Genomic DNA, 21,619 nt, shown 5'->3' on the forward strand with positions numbered 1-21,619 from the left:
TATCTAAGATAGTATCTAAGATACATGTATCTTCGATACTGCCCAGCACTGAGTACAACCAACAAATGCATGCAGCACGAATAAGGGCAACGACAAGATATATAGCCCTAAACTAACACCCCATGTCAATCTTTTTTCTTGACAGCGTTAGGTAGCGCCTTTAATTGGAGCAGGGACATTATTGAACTCTCAGTAATGATACATGAATTACAACTTGATACAAAATTTTCCAAAATAAGAGGGACAGATGTCAGCGGCTTCTTTACCTAAGCTATCAGGCAGACATGTCTAGCTAAAGAGCCAATGCATTCTTATGCTTCACCCGTGTTTGTGGAAAGCAATCTGCGTATAGTGGCTCTTTTTTATTTATATATGAAAAAAGGGAAGGTAGGCTACGTTGGAGCCGGTCATCCCTTCAACATGATATTATAGTCTTGAACAAACACACAAAAGAAGAAAAACTAAAAAGAATAAAAAAGTCACAGTTTCACCGCAAGGGCGAATCAATGAATGCGATAGCAACAAACTGAAGTGTTATATGAGGTGAGGCTGGTAGCTAACTGTTTTGTATCCAATCTCGCGTAACTACAAAACGCTGGTGTAAGAGAATACGGTCGCTCCAGGGAGAGATGCTCTCCGCATAGTCACTTCGCGTTGAGAGCGCAGCACGCAGAAGGGTATACGAGCCGCTCGCTGTGATGGCTGCCGAGATAGTGTGCGCGCCAGCTATCGCGACCGCGCCCTTAGGTTCAAAGTTCAAAGTGAGTGCTCGCGCGACACCCACTCCCCCCTCTCGCGTCTTTTCATCGTCGTTAAAGACAGGCGGGGCATTTGCTGTCTGCTTTGACGGTAGGCCTCCCGAGCGGGGTAATGTTATCATATGCACCCTCCGAGCGACGGAAACGGGCCGGCTTGTTTGATCTCTGCTTCGGCTGCGTTCATCGCCCCAGCTCGCGCGCTTTTACCCGCGGTAGAACATACGATGAGCGGGGAAATCTTAACAATTTGGACTTCATACGGGAGGGAAATGACGGCGACGGCGTCGGCAAAAACCCGTCCAGACTGTCCATATAATTGCTATCGCAATAAAAATAACACTGTTTAATGCGAAGCTTACCATGTAATGGTCGTGTGTCTTCTGTGTGTCCAGTGGGGATGTTGAACAAGGTACCCTCTATATTACTAAAAATCTTATATACGGGCTAAGAAGTAGACAGGCCTCAATGTTTTTAGTGCAAGTGGTATAGCGTTCCAGAGAGCATACCGTATTTCGGAAAGAAGCATTTCATCTCGGGCTCGGATTCCATCCAGTTTGTCTGTGATATGGTGAATAATGAATCATATGTGTATGTTGGCACTGGGAAATGAACTGAGAGTTGCACGACATTTGCTTTTACAAGGTGTTCAACCCCACCCATTCTGTCGGTAATACATGTATGCGTTGTGATTCGCTCTATGACCACGACTGATTTCGTGTTTACACAAATTTCCTGTTCCACAGGAGCTCAGCGTTTCACGTATTTGAAAAGTGCCACACCTCGACTCGAATTCTGAACGCATATTTACTTCTGTAAGGAAGCTTTTTATTGTGGTTAGAACGCTTTACACCAATTTTCGGAGCCGCTCTACTGAGGCGCCTCTCAGTGAAACATTTTTTTATGCTCACCTTCCATGGCTGCGAGTGCAAGCGGGCAAAGAAACGCGAGGCTGGCGTATAAAGAAAAGAACTCATGTTATCCAAGACAAAGCTGCTTAATAAAGCGCAAAAGAACCTTGTACAATCGTTTAACTACTTGCACACATTTGACCATCGGCTGTGAGTGCACGCGGGCAAAGAAAGGCGAAGCTCGCTTATAAAGGATTGAATGGGTGTTATTCAAAACAAAACTGCTTAATAAAGCGCAAGAGAACCTTGTACAATCCTTTAACTGCTTGCACACGTGTGACCATCTGCTGCGAGTGCACGCAGGCAAAGAAACTCGAGGCTGACGTATAAAGGAAAGAACGGGTGTTATCCAAAACTAAACTGCTTAATAAAGCCCAAATTTTTGTGTCAGCGTGCGAAGCATCTGTAACGGTGCGGTACGGTATGGTGTACCACGGCATTGGAAAGTAGCGCTAACAAACTCTCACTGTTCTAGCCAGTTAGATCTAGTGGCGAGGGCAAGAAGGGTAGCCAATAATGCCACAAGGCTCCTGAACTAAGGAGAGCCCCGCAGGTGGAACGCAAGAGCACGACACTATTCCGACTAAAGCTTTGCCATCTGAGGTAACGATGGAGGAGGATTGATATCGCTATTCGAAAAGCCATAAATTGATTATCATGCCCTCCGCAGAAATTATTAATATTTATGGCGTGGTCACAATGGCAATATGTATATATCTCGTTTGCCCTGCTAGCCGTCACCTGTTTTCATGCATCAGTATATCTAATCACTAACGTGCCTGCAAAGCTTAATAGCTGCTTTCAAAGATTCGTGTAATTTGTTCTATACTTTCTTAGGCAATGGTGCTTAGTATTGTGTGTATGTTTCGCTTCATTTGCGATTGATGGTCTCTATACAGGTCCAGAGATGATGTCTGACTCATCATACACCAGCATCTACGTCGACGACAGCGTGGTTAACGTTGCTAGGGACGTCATCCAACAACAGGTAAACGAAAACAAATCAATTGTAGTAGGGTACCTATTTGGGCTGGTTGGTTCATGATTACGAGTGAAAAATAGTGCTAAAAACACGGGACAAAGAAGGACACGAGAGCAAAGCGCTGCGGTGTCGTGTCGTTCCTTGTCCCGTCTTTTTAGTGCTGTTTTTCACTCGAAAATAAATCCATTGCACAGTACCTAAACAGCGCAAACGACGAGGACAAGAGGTACACATTCGGTAGGACCGGAGCTGAACTTCCAACTAGCCTTTATTTGAAAATAATAATCATATGTGCCCTGCGCATAAAGTTTGTACTGTCGGCCGCAAAAGTTTGCGGGATCTGCAGCGCGTGGCGGAGCGACGGAAAACAGCATTGCTGCGTCACCTACCGTGATGCTGCGGGTGTTGAGGCTATCGGCCGCGGCCTCCGCGATTAGATCTGGCAACGGCACGTTGTCTAAACCACGGAGTAGTCTAAACGCGCCGTCGCTAATCGCCGAGGCCGATAGCCTCAATACCCGCCGCGTCACGGTAGGTGACGCAGCAATGCAGTTTTCCGTCGCTCGACCACGCGCTGCAGATCCCGCAAACTTTTGCGGCCGACAGTACATATGCACACATCACGATACAACAGATTGTAAAAGTCGTCCGCTGAAACGTTCGACGATGCAGTCAAAGCATTCATGCGTCGAAATACCTCGACAGAAATGCCACTTCTTTTTCTTGTAATGTCAAAGACGAACAACAGCATGGCAGTGTCGGCAGACGCCAGGGCCATGATGGTGGCGGTAGCATGCGGGGGTGACGGCTGTGTAAATCGGGCCTATCGATCCTATGTGTTTTGCCCGTACATGCATTGCGCAATTAGTTGTGTTCCTTGGTCTTGCGTTGCTCATGTTTGTGGTGTAGTGCAGGCGCGAAGTTGCAATCTACTGTGTGACCGTTTTGTTTCAGTTTGTTCTCGTGCATTCGGCGGGCGTGTAGCACATTTTTCCTTGTTCGGTTAGTGCTGCGTTACAGCAAAAACACGCCCGACCGGTGGTTGCGTAGATTATCCGGCTGCGAAAAATCTGTGCTTCGTTAGAACTGACTTTGATAGGTGCGATAATACCGAGCTTTAGGGTTGCGTACGTAGCGTCTGTGATGGCGTTGCGTACGTAACAACGCAGTATTTCTTACAGAGCGCACGAACAGAAGTTCTCCGCACGCGCTCTCTACGAAACGTAGTGTTCATACGTACGCAACGCCCTTACGGACGCTACGTACGCAGCACTAAAACTCGCTAATAAAGCAGCGATACCGTGACGTTGTTTCACGTTCGTTGCACCTTCCTTTTTCTTTACATGCTTAAAGGATTTTGGCACGCACGTGAATCTCGGGAAGGGAGCGCAAAGGATGTTGACGAATGGCTTTGCGCTCAGCCGGCAGGTTCATGTTGCTCTGCTAAAAACTAAAGCAAATATTCACTTTTTTTTACAATAACGCGCGGACTTTCTGAAAAAATATGTATCATACAGATTGTTTCAAGTGTGATCAGAGGGCGAAGCTCCGCACGCGGATGTAAGTGCACCAGCGCCTAATGAACTTCTTGCGACTTCTTTTCAAAATAAGTAAAGTGCCATGTGATACGGCCAAATATCCAACGGGATAAAACTCCTTTACGGAGTTTTACATTTGCTTAGTTCAAAGGAGTTCACGGTTACCCGAGTTATAGGGGCATAACTATTCACGCTAAGCAATACTGATACGGTCCTAATTTCATTCTCCTAGTATAGTGCGTGGGCGTATTTCAATCCTTCTAATCAATTAACTACTACACGCTGAAGTTTTGGACGCACGGTAACACGTTTCTAAACAGCGGAAGAGAAGCGCAGGCATGGCAGTTATGGATTCCAACTTCCATTCTAACACTTCGCTCTCGCAGACACCTCGCTCAACCAACAAAGAAGAGAATGGTCTTGAAAAAGGAGCCTCTAGTGTGCACTCGTACTTCCACAGCGCACGACGCCAAGCTCGTGCACGAAAGCTTCGCAACCACGGCACTGATCCTGACGTGTTCTATACGAATGCCTGCCCCTCCGGCACCACTCCAAGTGGGTCCTGCACGTTCACGGCAGTGGCAAATATTAGAGGACAACTGGTGACAGCACTGACGATACGCACATCGTCTGTGGCAACAGCGGCGGCCACTGCAATCACCCTGGCCATCACAGATGCGGACAAACTCCACCATCCTCACAGATTCACAAACAGCATGTCGACTCTACATGTATGGCACACTAGCATTAACTGTTCTAAGAATCCTAGGCCCGCACATCGCATCTGACCACAGCATCATTTGGTGCCCGGCACATGCGGGTGTTCCCGGTAATGAACGGGCCGACCGACGTCGCTCGCGCAAGTGCATACCGAGCGATGGACGCGCCTGTCGACGAAACCATAGTCCCTGACGACGACGAGCGACCAAGCGGTCGAGCAGACATCCTCGAAGGTCAACGGCTGGATCGACGCTCTTGAACTGGTATAGCGCATTACGGGGAAGAAGGAAACGGCCGAGCAGACCGACACAAGAGGACAGAGCGCTACTATGGTGCCACCTCATCCGAAACTGAACAGAGAGCAATGTAGAGACCTGGCGCCGACTGCAGCCGAACACGTACCCCAACCTACACACACTTTCTAAGATACACCCCTCCGAATATCGCGATGAGTGCCCCTGGTGCGGAGGGATACCAACACTGACACTCATTACATACAGCTGTCCTTCGCGTCCTATTGCGCCAAACTACGCGCTCATAAAAAAGTCACAGTTTCACCGCAAGGGCGAAGCAATGAATGCGATAGCAACAAATTGTGGTGTTACACGAAGTGAGGCTGGCAGCTAACTGTTTTGCATCCGATCTCGCGTAACTGCAAAACGCTGGTGTAAGTACGGCCGCTCCAGGGAGAGACGCTCTCCGCAAAGTCACTTCGCGTTGAGAGCGCAGCACGTAGAAAAGTATACTAGCCGCCCGCTGTGATGACTTTCGAGATAGCGCGCGCGCCAGCGATCGCCACCGCACCCTTAAGGCCCGAACACACGTACGCGTTGCAGCGCGTCAACGCGTGACTTTTTGACGCGGCGTCGCACCCTCTCCCTGTGGAGAGGGAGGGCGCGCAGCTTCGCGTAGCCACGCGCCCTCTCTCCTCATAGGGAGAGGGCGAGACGCCGTGTCAAAAAGTCACGCGTTGACGCGCTGCAACGCGTACGTGTGTTCGGGCCTTTAGATTCAAAGTTCAAAGTTGCTCCTCGGGCGACACGACACCCCCCCCCCTCGCGTCTTCGCGTCCTTTAAGGCTCGTTAAAAACGGACGGGGCGTTTCCTGTTTGCTTCGACGGCAGGCCTTCCGAGCGGGGTGATGTTATCGTATGCACCCTCCGACCGATGGGCCGTCTTGTTTGAACTCTGCTTCGGCCGCGTTCGCCGCCCCCGCTCGCGCGCTTTTACGCGCGGTAGAACATACAATGCGCGGGGGAATCTTATCAATTTGGACTTCATACTGGAAGGACATGACGGCGACGGCGACGGCAACGGCGACGGCAAAAACCTGTCGAGACTGTCCATATAATTGCTATCGCAATAAAACACACACATTAATACACTGGTCGTGGGAGGCGCGACTCTCGGATCAGGCCTTCGGAAGCCAACTGGCAACCCTCGACCATGCAGGCCCAGCGAGCCGCTATAGCCAGTGGAGCACTGGACGAAGGGCCCCACCCATTTTAGTTGCTAATAGGAATTGCTAATAAACGTTTACTCTGTCTCTCTCTATCTCTCTCTAGTGTTAAAAAAAGCCAAAGGTTTTCAACTGAACGCCTTTTTTTATAATAAAAACCCATAAAGAAGGAATGCCGTTTAGAACTATAGTTTCTGCAGAAAGGCTCATGGCCGTTCTTTTGTCTCAGTTTCTTCAGAAATGCTTAAAGAGCCTAAAAGTTCAGGCATCGGTTCATGGTGTCTTATTCAGAGCAGGTTGTGGATTACTTAACAAATTGCAAACCCGCAAGATACAGCCTCTTTATTGTTGATGCCGAAGATTTCTATTATTCAATACAGCAGGGGAATTGATAAATATGGGCAAAGGCGCATTGATTGGTACAATGATGAATTTGCGTTTGTTAACAAGTGCTGCACTTCTGTTAGTTCCCTCCTGGAAACATTAACGTGTTATTTAAGATCCACTGCTACAGTGTTTCGAGATAAGTTGTACTTGCAAAAAGAAGGTATTTGTACTGGGTCGAGGATTGCCCTTGTTCTGAGCAATATTTTTGTAGGTTGTATTGATGAAGCAATTAAACAGGAAGCTTGTTGGTTTCGGTGTTCGAATTTTTCGGTACATGGAAGACTATCTTAGTAAAATTAGAAGAGAGCGGAAATTCACGACCTTTCGAATGATACCCTTTGGGTTTTCAAAAAAGCTGCTAAGGGCCCCAGATTAAGTTTTGAGGTTCCTCGGCAGAACAGACTGAGATTTCTTGATTGATGTTGTTTGTCGCTCTCGAGCACATTTCTTGGGAGTTTTTGCCACGCTAAAGAAAAGGATCTCAGCTACTCCTCTGTAGCCCTCGAAAGTTGTAAAAGATGGCATTGATGTTTCTTGCTTACATCCGGCTATCAACGAGAAGTGCCTTCCCAGAATGAGCGAGAGTGTTTGTCAAGACAGGTTGGCAGAATAGAAAGTGCGGGGTTCCCAGATCATGTTTTGACCAGCGCATATGAAAAGTAAATTCCAGCAATAAAACCAGGCAAGAGGAGGGAAAATAAAACAGAACTTCTTGAAAAGGAAAGAAACCAAAAGCTGCGGTTGTACCATATGTTCACGCTTTGTCGCATGAACTGAAAAATGTAGCCGGTAGATACGAGGTGAAGTGTTTTGTGTACGAAACAAATTAGGAGGAATTAGCGAGCGTGTAAGCAGACAAGCAGAGGCAAAGCAAAGCAAAAAAGAAGACGGTGTAAATTGTGGCGCGAAGCCCAGAGTTCAAGCGGTCAACTGCGCCGCGGGTGTGATGCACAATAATATTCTGTTGTCTTGCAGCTCTGGCTATATAGGCCAGACTGGAAGATGCAAAAATGTGAGATTAAGGGAGCATGAGGCTGGCTTACGTTGCGATGATCTATCGCACATTGCTGAGCACTGTGAGAAGTGAGGCTGCACGCCCCAGTTCAACCTAACTAGTATCTTTACTCAACATCATGACAAGGCAACTCCGGAGCTAATCGATAATAATAATATGTGGTGTTTTAGGTCCCAAAACCACAATATGATTATTAGAGAGGCCGTAGTGGAGGGCTCCGGAAATTTCGACCATCTGGTGTTCTTTAACAGGCACTCACATCGCACAGTACACGGCCTCTAGTATTTCGCCTCCATCGAACCCGCGACCTTCGGGTCAGCAGCCGAGAACCATAACCACTGCTCCACCGCGGCGGACGGGAGCTAATCGAGGCATGGCATATTCAGGATAGAAAAGATTCATGTATCCTTTTTCCATCGGTCGCATTGCAGCACAAATAAACCTTATATCTTAATGAGTAATGTTCCTTTTTGGCTGATTTTGCTTTAATGTGTGTAGCCACGTGCATTTGTACATTTGTTCTGCGCTTTTGAATAAATATCCAGTTAGTCGGCGCTGGTGTTCGCGTGGTTCCAGTCTTTTCGTCTACTTCCGTCGCGCCGTTTTCCTATGTGCATCCGGACCGACTCACCCAACTGTCAGTCCAACGAACCATTATTTTTCGAGCAAAGAGAAATTATTCCTGTGATTTGTTGTTCAAGAAAGCCGACGATAACACATCCTTGTCGTTTGATGACGCTTAGAAATATTCAGTTTAGTATCCAATGCCCTTCCCGAGTGCTACACCAGAGCATCTGTCAACCACGTGGGTCGATATTGAGGTGATCACAGCAGCTGCTTCTTTTAAAGCAAGTTTTTTTACATTGCAGCTGTTTTTTGTGGTGCTTTCGCAGGGAGCACTACGTACATACCTGCGTGCGTGTTTCGTACACGATTTTTACCGAGGTGACATTCTCGTGCCAGAGATCAACGAGAGCGCTACGGAAAGAGACGGTGATTTGTTGATCCCGGGAGCAAGCCAGACACGTGCGCACTTCTTGTTTGCCACATTGCTCGGATCTGTTCAGCTTTGTCGAACATTGGCGACATATTGGAGGGGAATTGCGCTACAGTTAACTGAGACTTAACAAAGCTAGAGGACGGACGAACGTAATGAACACGACAAGCGCAAACTATCAACTGAATTTATTGAAGAGAACGTTGAAGGGCAAAAATTCTATGAAAGGGGACAACAGTCAATCTACGAAGGGAGAGGGCGTTACAATCTTCTGAACAGGTATCTTGCGCCACACGTGCCTGGTGTGGGTGACGTGAATGATGCTTGTTTCTTCTGATGAAGTCGATTTCTTGTGGGGTTAGTAGAATGGAACATGAACTGACGCATACGCTTGGCTGGTTAGTTATATGGTATGCCTCCCCAGGGTTGCCAATGGTGGCTACTTTTCGCCAAATTGGCGAATTGGAGAGGCCCGTGGCGACCTAAAATTATGAATGGCGACATGGCGAATTTTTGGCGATTTTCAGCTTAGGTCTCCACTGAGTTATGCATCCTAAGCTCAGTGCCTTCCCAACGAATGAGCGGCACTATTCTCTGTATTTTTCTGCGTTTTGAGGTGCACATTGCGCTCCGTTCTGTATGTCCGTCCTCTAACTCGTGTGTATCTCTTCAATTCATCTAGATGCTTCTAACTCAATCCATCTAGATTCATCTAGATGCTTCAGAGCTTCGCTAAAGTTTCGCTTCTGAAGGGGCTAGATAACGGGTTGGTCGTGTGTTCCGGCCATTTGTTCCGCCAAAGCTCCAACTATTCTGAATAGCTTGGCGACCTATTCACCGCTGCAGTATCCCATAATCGAGCTCGTATAGCGAAGATGGGTGGATACGCGGGTGTTCTTGCAATAAAAAATTATTTATTCAGGCATTTTCTACTGTTCTCGATGAGCGTGTGCAATGAAAACAATTGCTATATAACATTTTACAATGTCTACCTGTTCAATTATAACGCACTGTATTGACGCGGGTAGATATAAGTGATTATATATGAAAGGGACAGTGGCGTCCGGTATCATATTAGTTCACACTGAAAGGTATAAGACTCACTAATGAACGATACCTGTAAGAATTCTGTCTTACTACTTTCAATAAACCTGTTAATCCTTTTTTTCATATAAGGGGATGTTAACCTGTCTACAAACAACGCCTTCGCGGTTTTCGCCCAAGGTTTACCACACTTTTACCTTTGAAACAAGCGGACCGGGATGGAAGGATATCATGAGCGTTTTATCCTTTCATATTTGCGCCGCCGCGCACATCTTGCGGCTAGTCGGAGAACCAGGTGCACCAAGCACTCCCATGGTGAAGGGGAGATGCGCCTGGCATTGAGAAATGTCAATATACTTTAAGGGCTTTGAATGGCATTGTATTCTACGGGGCTATACATCAGTGGAAGTTCTTATTACTAGGATATGCCGCACATATCTAGAATGGCGACTTTTTTGACGAAATTTGTCAAAAAATGGCGACTTTTGGCGACTTTCTGCTCGTCGTTTGGCGACATTTACTCAAAAGTCAGTGGCAACCCTGCTCTACAACATCATAACAAAAAAAAGAGGATGACCTTATTTTTAGATCTGGCGGTCCCATGCCTCCAATTTCCCACAGGGCGGGTGTCCTCCCAAGCGACTGTGTACTTCGTTCTGCCGAGTACCAGGCCGGAAGTGTGCTTGTACCTATTTTACCGGTAGGTACCCGGCGGCAGCAATTCTCTGCCTCCCGTAGCAGCGGCGAACGCTCAGCTATTTCATCAAGGCTGCGGTGCGCTTAGGTACGCCCAGGGGCCTTTACAGAACCCGGGGCCACCTTTCAAGATGAGCACCCAGAAACAACCGAGCGCCAGGTTGGTGTACTCCACTACCCATTAGGAAGAAGCGGTGGGTTTCCGGTCGGCAGTGGGAATCGAACCCGGTACCTACCGCATTGAAAGCGGACGCTCATTCACGAAGCCACTGCTGCGGTACACCATTGCGCAGTACATCTATACCCTTGGCAAGTTCCTTGTTATAGTTCGCATCATGGAAACAACAAGGCAGCAAATGGTATATTAATAATGATGGTTGTTGGTTCTACATCCCAAAACCACGATATAATTATGAGACACACTGTAGCGGAGGGCTCCGGAAATTGCGGCCACCAGAGGTTCTTTAACATGCGCCTAAATCTAGGTAAACGGGCCTCTGACATTTTGCCTCTATCAAAATGTGGCCGCCGCAGCCGGGATTTGATCCCGCGACCTTTGGGTCAGCAGTCAAGCACCATAATCACGAGACCACCGCCGCGGATGGCAGAAAATGGTGCTGCAGCACTAAAGACAGACCGAAACCACGAAGGTGCAAATGAAACTGACCTGCGTAAACATTATACACGTATGTGAAGCCAAAATGAGGGGCACCACGGAATACTTCGTCTCATGAAGTCGATACTGGGAGATTTCAGGTGAGGATGCGATGACGTCGCAGACGATAGAATATGCTGTAGATTGCACATCCTGCCACTTCACTCGGAAACGTGTGCCAATTCACTGTATCAGATAAACCTGCATGGACAGCAGACTTGTGTGATGCACGTCGCAAGTCTTCCACGACTGTTGCGATGATCTCTGACCCTTGCGACGTACAGGATGAACAGCTTGGTGAGGCACACTTCTGATCCAATATCCGCCGTCTACCCACTGACCACTTCGGCCCGTTTATTCTCACAGATGCAGGCGTCAAAGCGGCGATATAGGGTGGCGGAATTTGCGTGAGCGAGATGGCTGACAACGAAACAGCGCCGAGCGGTACTGCATGATGTCCGCGCGTGAATTGGGAACGACGGCATGGCGTGCACAGAGGAAGCGTCGTAACTTGTAGCACAGTCCTTCGACACTTCATAACTGGTCACGAAACTTCACCGTCACACTACGGGAGGGCATCATATGCTGGCACTTGCGTTGGACTGCGCGGATAGCATCATATGCTGGACCGTGCGATGACGCCACCAGTGCCAAAGAGACACTGTTCAAACGACGATGCATGCAGCTTGGCAGAATATTGCCACGCGCGCTTCTATTTGTCATTTTTATGTAACTAGTCCGTTGCACGCGTAGCCGCCGCCTTGCGTAGGCTGCGTCCTAATGTCTGGGAACCTTCCAGATTATCTTACAATCTTGCTTGAGCGCGCAAACGCGAACAGTTGAGATTATTCTCGAGCTAAAGCCGTGTTCAGACTACGTGCGCAACGTACGGATCGTCGGTAAGGATCGTGACCATAAACGCAATCAACGTAATGAGCTTGTTCAGACGTTGTTGTATTTAGCGTAAATACGTAACGTTTGGGGGCGTAAGTGTTGGTGGGCCCGCGACTTTTACGACAACTACTGATGCGACCGTTACGTACGAGCAATGGGCAAAGTAGTTTCGGTTTTCACTTTCTGTTCACAGGGCTTCCGTCCTCCCCAGATTCCGCATCTTCATGCGCGTCTTGAAACCATGCAGTACCGTGCAAGGTCGATTCAAATAGGTCGCGATGCTTCGGGCGAAAAACGGTTCCGAACCTATTGCTAACTACACCAGCAAGGGGAGTTATGGGTGCTGCGATTGAAGCGCGACTATGTTTGGAGGGAACAAACACTAATAGCGAAAAACCAAGTTTTATTCAAACGTAAAGCAATCTTTATATTTTACAAATTACATTTATTTCCCGAACAATATTATGTAGCTGCAATGTGCCAAAAATGTATGGCAGTGTTTAATTCTTACGAAAAACCTTTTTTTAGCGCCCCCTGAAGAGAGGCGCACGTCATTGTTATTCAGTGCAGCCCTTGCGGTGCATGGAAAGGCGCGCTCGTCAGTTCGTCTGCGGCGACACGCCCCCTCAGGTGTTCTGCTGTTTCGCACTTGCATGCGTTCTGTGAATTATTGTGGTGAGAATCTGATTTTGGTGTGCGCGAAGTTGCGAGGTGCGTTTCATCGTTGGTGAACGTGTTGGCTACGGTGTTCAACGGACAACGGCACGAGGCAGCTAACATTTCACGCCGAGCGCTTTCCTCGGTACTCGCGGCAACGATGTGGTGTTCCAAGGATGCAATAATAACACGCGTACGCCTGGCGAGCCCCCTCTTCTAGATAAGACACCGGGTCAACGGTTCGGAGTGGTGTGCTTGCTGGATTTTCATGGATCAGTATTCCTGCTGCCCGGTTTCCTTCGTGAACACGCAGTGCCTACCTTATTTCCTGCTATCGGTGAGCAGATCGTTATCTGTCGCGCTACAATTCGCATGTCTTGATACGTTACACGTAAGGTTAATTTATCGGAACAAAAGGCAAAACATAGTGCACGTAGTGTACGCACTTTTCGTACTTATTACGACATTTGTTGCTCATTGTGTAGGGTGTGTTAAATTGCATTACTGTGACCATTGAATAAAACTGAAATATCATTATTTTGGCGTGACCAGGCGTCATTTCTTCTCCTTAGAACTGAAGCACACATGCAATGCACTCTTTAAGTCCCCTGCGCATGAGCGAAGCAAATAAGCAACGCTGCAAACATGAGAGGTTACGCTGCTGCCTACTTTATTCACGCTGTGGAAGATGACACGAACGTAGAATAAAAGCTCAAAGAATAAAGTTTCCTCGGTAAAACCAAGGCGAATTGCACGACGGTACACTTAAACACCGCTGTTTAGCCACATACGGGTCGATATTAGTGTAGTTAGCGCTGGCTTCAAGCGCATTCGCCAAGGGCTTGCCGGCTTGCCGTAGCGCGAGTCCGTAGCGATCAGGGGCCTAAGAAAAATATTTTGAGGTAAAATTTCGCGCTAGTGTCAACAAAATGACGTCACTTTTTTACCGGATATTGCGTCACATCCGCTTTATTTTTTGTTCCACCGGAAGTGTTCCCTCCTTCACACAGATGGCGCTAAAACCCATGACGAGCTAGAGTCACTAGAAAAAATTCAGAGTATCGCATCTGTTTTCCGCGCGCCGCCGCCGACGCGATTTGGCTTACTCGCATCACGAGACCTCTCGCCGCCATATCCCTTCCAAGCGCTTGGGTGCAGGCGCGTTGAATGCAGAGCGCGCCGGACATTTAGCAGTACCACGGTCCCTAGAAGGTACTTCGTCGCTTTTTAACGCGTCATGCAGATGCAGAGAGTAGCTCACCAGTAACCGAACGTTGCTGTGAGCTACTCCGGGAATTCGTATATTTTGAATTCCGTGTGGGAAACATTAACGTCAAAGATCGTCGTTTTACGTGGCTGCATAGTTGGCGGCGGAAATGATTCGCCCCCCTCGCAGAACACTCCTTTCTGCAGGTGACTACACAACTTTGCTGGAAAAAGATGTCAAGTGCAAACAGGATACTTCACCTTTACGGTTCGCTATGTTCGCGATATTGAAAACTATATACTACACACCTTTCTATTTGCTTGGCTGTTTATATCTCGATCTGTGAACAGATTGTGCATGCATTTCGAGTTATAAGTGTGTCACGCACGAGAGCGAAATCGAAGACTTATTAAAATAATAACTGTTTCCTGTATACCTTGAAGGCAATTGTCGCGTGATCATTTGCCACTGCGCAAAACTGAAGCGTGTAACTCTGTTGATAAACTTGATATAAGGCAATGTTATTAAGCGTATTTTATTTTTTTTTAATGTTGCTAATGCTACATTGCGCCGAGCGCACCCTTACATACTGTTTAGTGGGTGAGAAATGGTCACAGCAAAAAAGAAAAAAAAAAACGGCTTAGCCTCCCACACATTGAGGGAATCGATTCATGCGAGCCCTAGCTCGTATACACATACTGTGTTGCAGTAGCATGCGCGTTAAAAATTTTCGGGATGTGCTATTTCCGATCAAAATAATATAAAGCACTGCGCGAGGAAGTTTTAACAAGAGTGCATTACGAAAAAAAAGTTGAAGTTAATAGTAGTGCAGAAACCGAACCCTAGCTGTTTACGCGCTGGCAACGCCAAAAAAAAAAAAACTTTGTCGGAACACAGCAAACTATTTGCAAATGCACTGTAACGTTGGGAATATTAAGGAGACAAAAATAGGAAATGAAACAACTGAGTAGTGACGTCAATCATTTTTGATGGCCTAATTCCTACGTATCTGTTAGGAAATGACAATGTATTCGCAAAATAAAATGCACCTTACCCACCGCACGCCCATTCGCCCGTGCGTTCGGCTGCTGGCGTTCCGAACTGAGACAAATACTTCACGCACAACTTCCACTTACCGTACACACACCACTAATATTACAGATAACACGCAGCTGAACAGCAAGCATGGTGCGCAAGTAAGGTATGCGTCAGCGACCAGTCGAAGGACGCAATGCTGAATGTTCTCGATGTTCGATAATGTTCTCGAATGCGCTATGAAGTGAACCTGAACACCGACTGCAAAGCTAGCGCAAACAGTCAACGTTCACCAAGTGTCGAAATAAAGGACATCTCGTACGGTCATTACGCTAATGCAACTATACAGCTCCGGACCTTGCGAACACACCCGGCCGTGAAACGAAAAGAGACCGATGAAGCCACGAAGAGAGTTCGCGAGCACATGGCAACATTCGCCGCACGTTTCATTAGCTACACCGCTTACCGCGCAGTCGATTCATGACTGTCGATGACTCGAAATCACTTCTGATATCCTTTTGAAGAAACACACACACACATATTGCAGTTACGCCGAGCGTAACACGGCATCGAAGCGAAAAGATCGGTCACTTCTCAACACACGCTACCAACGCGCCGGACGGTCCGGAAGGGATATGGCCGCCGCCGCCCAATGTTGCCCGCGTGCAGCCTACCTTTGCGGTACTCTGAAATTTTCCAGTGACTCTATGACGAGCTGATGAGCAGCCATTTTCTGAACGTCTGGGCTTCTATGGAAGCTTCGCTACCATTTACATTTACCTTGTACCGTGTCTGTGCAGTTGGTTTGCCGGTGTTTATTGCGTTGTGTGCCCGTGGGCAGTAACCATGACCCGTGCGGAAGCGTCTTCGCTGTGCAGTGATGAAATACTAGTAGAAGAAATTCGACAGAGGCCCGCACTCTACGACCAGCGTCTGAAATCGTACCGCGACACGGAGCTGCAGAACGACGCCTCGCTGGAATTTGGAGAGAGGTTCGAATTTTGCAGTGGAACGATTGCTGACAATGCACGAGCTGCAAAACCTTCAAGCCAAATACTTGCTGCAGCATATAGTGTCTGCCGCGGTGCGCGTATTGGTTGCTGAAGACGCCGCTATAACTTAGTAGGATACCTTTGTAGCGTTTATTGGTTGTCGTTCAGTTCAGAATTTTTTTTTTTTTGCAATCGTATAGCGATGTTCTAAGTTGCGTCATGAAGGCAGAAAAGGCGTTCATAGAAGCTAAACTGGCCGCCGTAGCCACACATCGGCCGGACTAGAGGGCAGACGCGACATGCGTTAATGAGAGCGCATGTCACGTATCCCCTCTGGCCCAGCCAGCCCAGCCATGGCCAAACACGCGAACCTTGCTAGGCTGCAAGAATTGTAGCGAGGACGCAACGCACTTTCAGAACGGTGATTGGCGTGTCGTAAAAAACGTACCTTACCGAAAAGCTCAATGTGAACATACTAGGCCGTTAGCAACGCAAACGGACGATGCACCTGTGACGCGATACGACGCTTGTGACAAATGCGACTGTAGTCTGAACTCGGCTTAACGCGGCCACCAGCGATAAGGCTCGAATCTTCGATGCCGCATGTATAAATGCCGACGCGCCTTACCGCAGAGCAGATTATCGACGACCGACGCTCTGTTCGCTCTATCAGTATACTGCGTGCCTTGCTTGCAGTTTGACTTTCCTTTTACCGCCCACAAGTTCGGCAAAATAGTTACGTATTTCCGAGCTCTGCTGGAGTCTTCTTCGCCGTCACGACCACGTGGCAATATATTGTCGTGCTGTTCTGGCTGTAGATGTATACGTACGCGCTATTTTTACTTTTTATCGTGTCAAGAGGAGCTGGATTAGTCATCAGCAACTTGAAGAACGATGCAGAAGATTTGTGTGCCGCACTGTCGCTGCGGTTACAGAGGTCGGGAGAAAAATTGTCGCTGTTCGCTTTGCCCAGCGACGCCTAAATGCTTGGGTAGTCGGTGGGGAGATACGACGAACTTCAGTTTCACCTCTCCGAATACTCTAAGCAATCGCTCGGACACATTGTGCGCGGTAACGACGACGTTCTATAGCACCCACCTGTAAAGGTAGCTTGAGAGCTCTTGTATTCCGCTTCAAAGCTCGAGGAAGAGGGTTCAATTCCCCACCACGGCGACACTTTGCGTTACATTGCGTCAAACAACGCCAGGTGGTCAGAGTTAATCCGGAATCTCCCCTTGCGGCGTGCCTGATAATCATATCGCGCTTTTGGCTAGTAGAACCGTGGAAATCAAATTTTATTTCGGCAGCACTTACCTCTATCAAGTGCTCAGCCTGCGAAACTACTTTCAAGTCTTTAGCGTGCTCACAAGTATTGTGTTACTCTGTTGCGAGCTCCTTTTCAAAGTTGCTTTAAGTGTAAACCATCCGTAATCTAGCCACGGGCGCGTAATTGTTCAAAAAGAAAAACCTACTAGAGATGCCTGGCTGACCGCGGCAAAAGTGCTCAAGTTTATAGGATACCTCCAGTAGTAAATTATCAGCAATCCGGAAATAAATCGCGAGGGCATTGCAAAGGCCCTGCAGTTGTTCCCAATGGTTTCTATAAACAAGTTGTTGCTATACTCTAAGCCTCGGTATGATGTTCTTCTGCTGCACATTTTGTCGGTTTCGGAATGTTCCACTTGCAGGCTCTCTGGTATTTGGTATAGGCAACGCTGACGAACCGCGCTTCGGTACTAAAATATAAAACTTTATTGCACAAAATTCCGCTACGGCGGCTTTATTAAACTCATTCGCCTGATGGCGTTCGTTATGAAACGACCTCGGTGTAACATTCCATAGCTCAAACAGCTGGTTCCGACGCCAGGAAGTAATTGGCTTGTGTGACCCCATCAGAAGCATCACTGTAATGTCTCCTTTCAGGGTTCGTGCCCCCCCCCCCAGTTTACAAGCGGTATTCCGGAACAAATGACCCTTCCCCCTCCGCTCGACGTTGCGGTCATCCCGAAACGTTATATCCCCCACAAGAGTACATTAAGTTTGCAATTTTAGTAGCCAATCGCTACGAGGGATAGGGTGAGATTGGTGACCTCTAGTGGATGCATAAAGATAGACATGCGTAAATTTCATGTCATTGCTTTTGTAGCGTTAGCTACACTTGCCTAGCCGGAGCCGATTTCGCGTGGATCCTCATGAGCCGTGCTGCGCATGCGCGAGGATCAGTGATGTCACACAGCTGGCTCACCGGAGCCGGCATCTCACGCGCTCTCCGACACCGCCGCGGGCGGCTCGCCGCTGCTGGTCTGTGCGTTCGGGCGGAGTGGCGTTGTAGGCGCGGAAGACATGCTGGCGCCGGCGCGCGCGCCGACTCCGCCACCGCCGCTGTTCTGCGCCGAATTCGAGAGGAGTGACGTCGTAGACAAAGTGGCGCCGGCACGCGCGCAACTATTCGCCTTCGCTGTGCAGCCGCCGTCTGACATTGCGCTGGGGCCGCTTGATAGCGCCTCTGACTGGCGTTTGCAGGTGGGTAACGCCATGGAGAAGGAGAGCGCAAATGCTGCTCAACGGCGCAGAAGAGCCGAGAAGCTTGTCTCATCGGATCCCGAAGTAGTTGCCTGGCAATTAGCGGTTCAGCGTACGAAGAATGAACAGAAGAAGGCTAATAATCCTAGACAATCTGGAAAGCTAAGAATAATCAGCTGAACCTTTGCTAACGCTACGTACATCCTGACATAGCCGAGCTAAGCCACTGAAATTTTTTTAAAGAACGCCAGGTGTTTCGAGTTAACATATTTGAAAATTTGAGCATGAAGAGACAAGGACGAAGACAAGAAAAGAAAGGACGAGCGCCTACTCACAACTAAACTTTTATTGACGTGAACGAAACATACATAACGGTTCATTCGACTGGTCGTTTTCGAGCGCTCCAAAGCCCTCTGGAGACGCGCGTCACGTTCGCCTGGTCCAAATCGAGTACCCTGAATACGTTCGGCAGGTTCTTTCAGAGCACCATGATCCAACTCGGAGCGCTCTGAGGCGCATTCACTTTGACCTCGGAGTGCGACCGGCATCTCATCACGTGACTCCCGCACGGTAGTCACGTGATGATACTGCATTCCTATTCTATACACTCCGTTCCATAGACCCACCGTGGTAGCCTAGCACGTAGGGTGTCGTGTTGCTAAGCTCGAGGGCGCGGGTTCGATTACCGGCCACGGCGGCCGCATTTCGATGGGGGCGAAATGCAAAGAACGCCCGTGTACTTAGATTTAGGTCTCGTTAAAGGACCCCAGGTGGTTGAAATCTCCGGAGCTCCCCACCACGGCGTCCCTCATAACCATACCGTCGCTTTGGGACATAAAACCCCAACAATTATTATTATTATTACCTTACTCCATACACTCAGTTCCCTACACTCCATTCCAGACACAGCAGTCAACGCTGTGAAGGCTACGCAAGAGGTTCGGTCAGAAAAATGTATAGTTCCGCGCGTCTCATAGCCACGTTTCGTAGTTGTAAGTGCAGCGGCACGTACAACTAAGCAGAGAAAGGGCACGCGCGTCAAGCGCCGCGAAGCTTCAAATGAAAAACAAAGAAACGAAGAGAACGAAACGCTACGCGATTCATAACAACATGTTCACAGCAGTATAACAGAGTTGTTTATCTCTAAGCCACAAAAACGTCTCATTTATTGCTCCGCATAAAACTGAAAGAAATCACATTGTGGGTGCGAAACAAGAAAACTATTGCCTGGTACGAACACATCTACTGCAAGAAGTATCGCTATAGCCGTTGAGCAGCGTTGAGTGCTATGCATGGAACCGTGTATATTTGCAACAGAAGACGTGGTAAAGTGTTTCCTCTTACTACCTCTGATTGCTCTGGCAAGCGGCTGCATGTACTTACGGCTCGGATCAAGAACGGGCTCCTCATTGTTGCAACCTGAGTCAGAGTGCGGTGGCACCCAGCCGAATGTACCATAAATGATTGCAAAAAGAAAATAAAAGAACATGTATGCTGACAAATATCAGTCTAAAATATCTGTAAAAAACATATAAAGATAAGCATACCAGGAGAGGCCAAGAACTCCAAAAAAAAAAACGAGATGAGCTACATGGCATGGACACACCTGCTGAGGAAGTAACCATATTCTCCGTCAAACAGGAAAATTGATGGCTGACTGACGCAAGCCTCTCCCATTTTTTTAATGTGGAAGGCCTCAATAATTTCATGCGTCTTTTGGCATTTGTGTCTTGAAAGGGTTTTAGTATCAACAAACAAAATTGAACAGCCGCAGTTGACACAACGCGACGCTAGATGCGACGCATTCGAATTTTTAAGAGAGTGATTATGTTCTTTTAGTATAAACTTGATGCATCTGCCGGCATGTCCAATATAAGAATTTCCACGTGTGAGTGGAATTTGATACAGGATGCCAGAGCAACAGGCGACGAATGAACTCGCATGGATAACTCCACAATAGTTTTTTTTTTTCTACTGAATCCCGGCTCAAGTTTCTTTTTTATGATGGGACACATCTTTGACAGTTTGAAGGGTGCCGAGGACACTGTATTGACCCGATACCTACCGACCACATTCCGTAACCCATGTGACAACCTGTGCGCACGCGGCAATACAGCAAAACATATTTCCTCCTGTTTTTCTTGTATGGTTGTTTCAGACCGGTTGTTTCAGTCATAAAGAAACTATGACGAATATGAACCATGTATTTGACGCTGTTTCACTTGCAATATCAATGATCATCAACATGAATAACCACGACTACTAGAAAGGGCGCTTTGAGCATGTGAGCTCTCACCACCGCGTATAAAATAAACTTATTACATCTTCTGTTTCAGTTTGACTAAATACAAACTAAGGTTTGTACACTGGTTGTATTTGATAGTGAGTACGGAGCAGTGTTTTTTTTTATAATTCGAAATATGCTAAACAAACCCTTCTTGGGCAAGCTCAAGAAGTTCCAACTTGAACTTCGGTTAAATTGGTTCGTAAAAACAGAGAGACGGATAAATTAAATGCGAAAAGCCGAAAGTTTAACCGGAAGATAAATGTCCCAGTTTCTACCCTGCAGGGGTAAGAGAAGGAGGCAAAATAAAGAAAACCACACGCGGAAAGAGTTAAAGAAATATGAAGGGGGCGTTATTGGCGTTATGGCGCAGGCAGACACGTTGGTTAGCTTCCGGAGTTGGTTAGCACGTCCGGAGCAGCATTAGACACCTTTCAGCGTTACATGTTACTTGTGTATTCTTACTCCCACCGTCTTCTCGCATATGCAGGCGACCACCGATGCCTTCTTCGTCTGCGACGTGAGGGACTGGAGTATAAAGTGCACTTATGGAGAAGCGAAATGCCGAATGTGACGCCGTTCTACGGTAAGTGTTCGTATAAGAAAGCAGCAATTTGCACATACGCGTTAGATTACGAGGCTTAACTACTAATAATCTCCACGTACACAAACTGTAGCTTTTTCAGCGCCATACATTGGTCTTCAGATGACTATGATTGATGTGTACACAGCCCTTCTCCAGACATGGCCTCTTCGCAAGGTGGCGGTAGAGACATCGCAGTGAAGTTTCAGAGAACCGGTCTATTGAGTAGCAGGGAGAAACCACTTTAAATTGCTGGGGAACGCAGGTCCGCCGCGAAGTTAGTGA

The 21,619-nt window shown here is 47.7% G+C and overlaps 1 pseudogene; it reads left to right on the top strand.

The window, feature by feature from the left end:
• The first annotated feature begins 2,168 nt into the window (after positions 1-2,168).
• Positions 2,169-21,619, top strand: part of LOC119403643 (ornithine decarboxylase-like) — a 79,624-nt pseudogene continuing 60,173 nt past the window's right edge.

Source organism: Rhipicephalus sanguineus, chromosome 1, assembly GCF_013339695.2.
Source record: "Rhipicephalus sanguineus isolate Rsan-2018 chromosome 1, BIME_Rsan_1.4, whole genome shotgun sequence".
Classification (NCBI taxonomy): domain Eukaryota; kingdom Metazoa; phylum Arthropoda; class Arachnida; order Ixodida; family Ixodidae; genus Rhipicephalus; species Rhipicephalus sanguineus.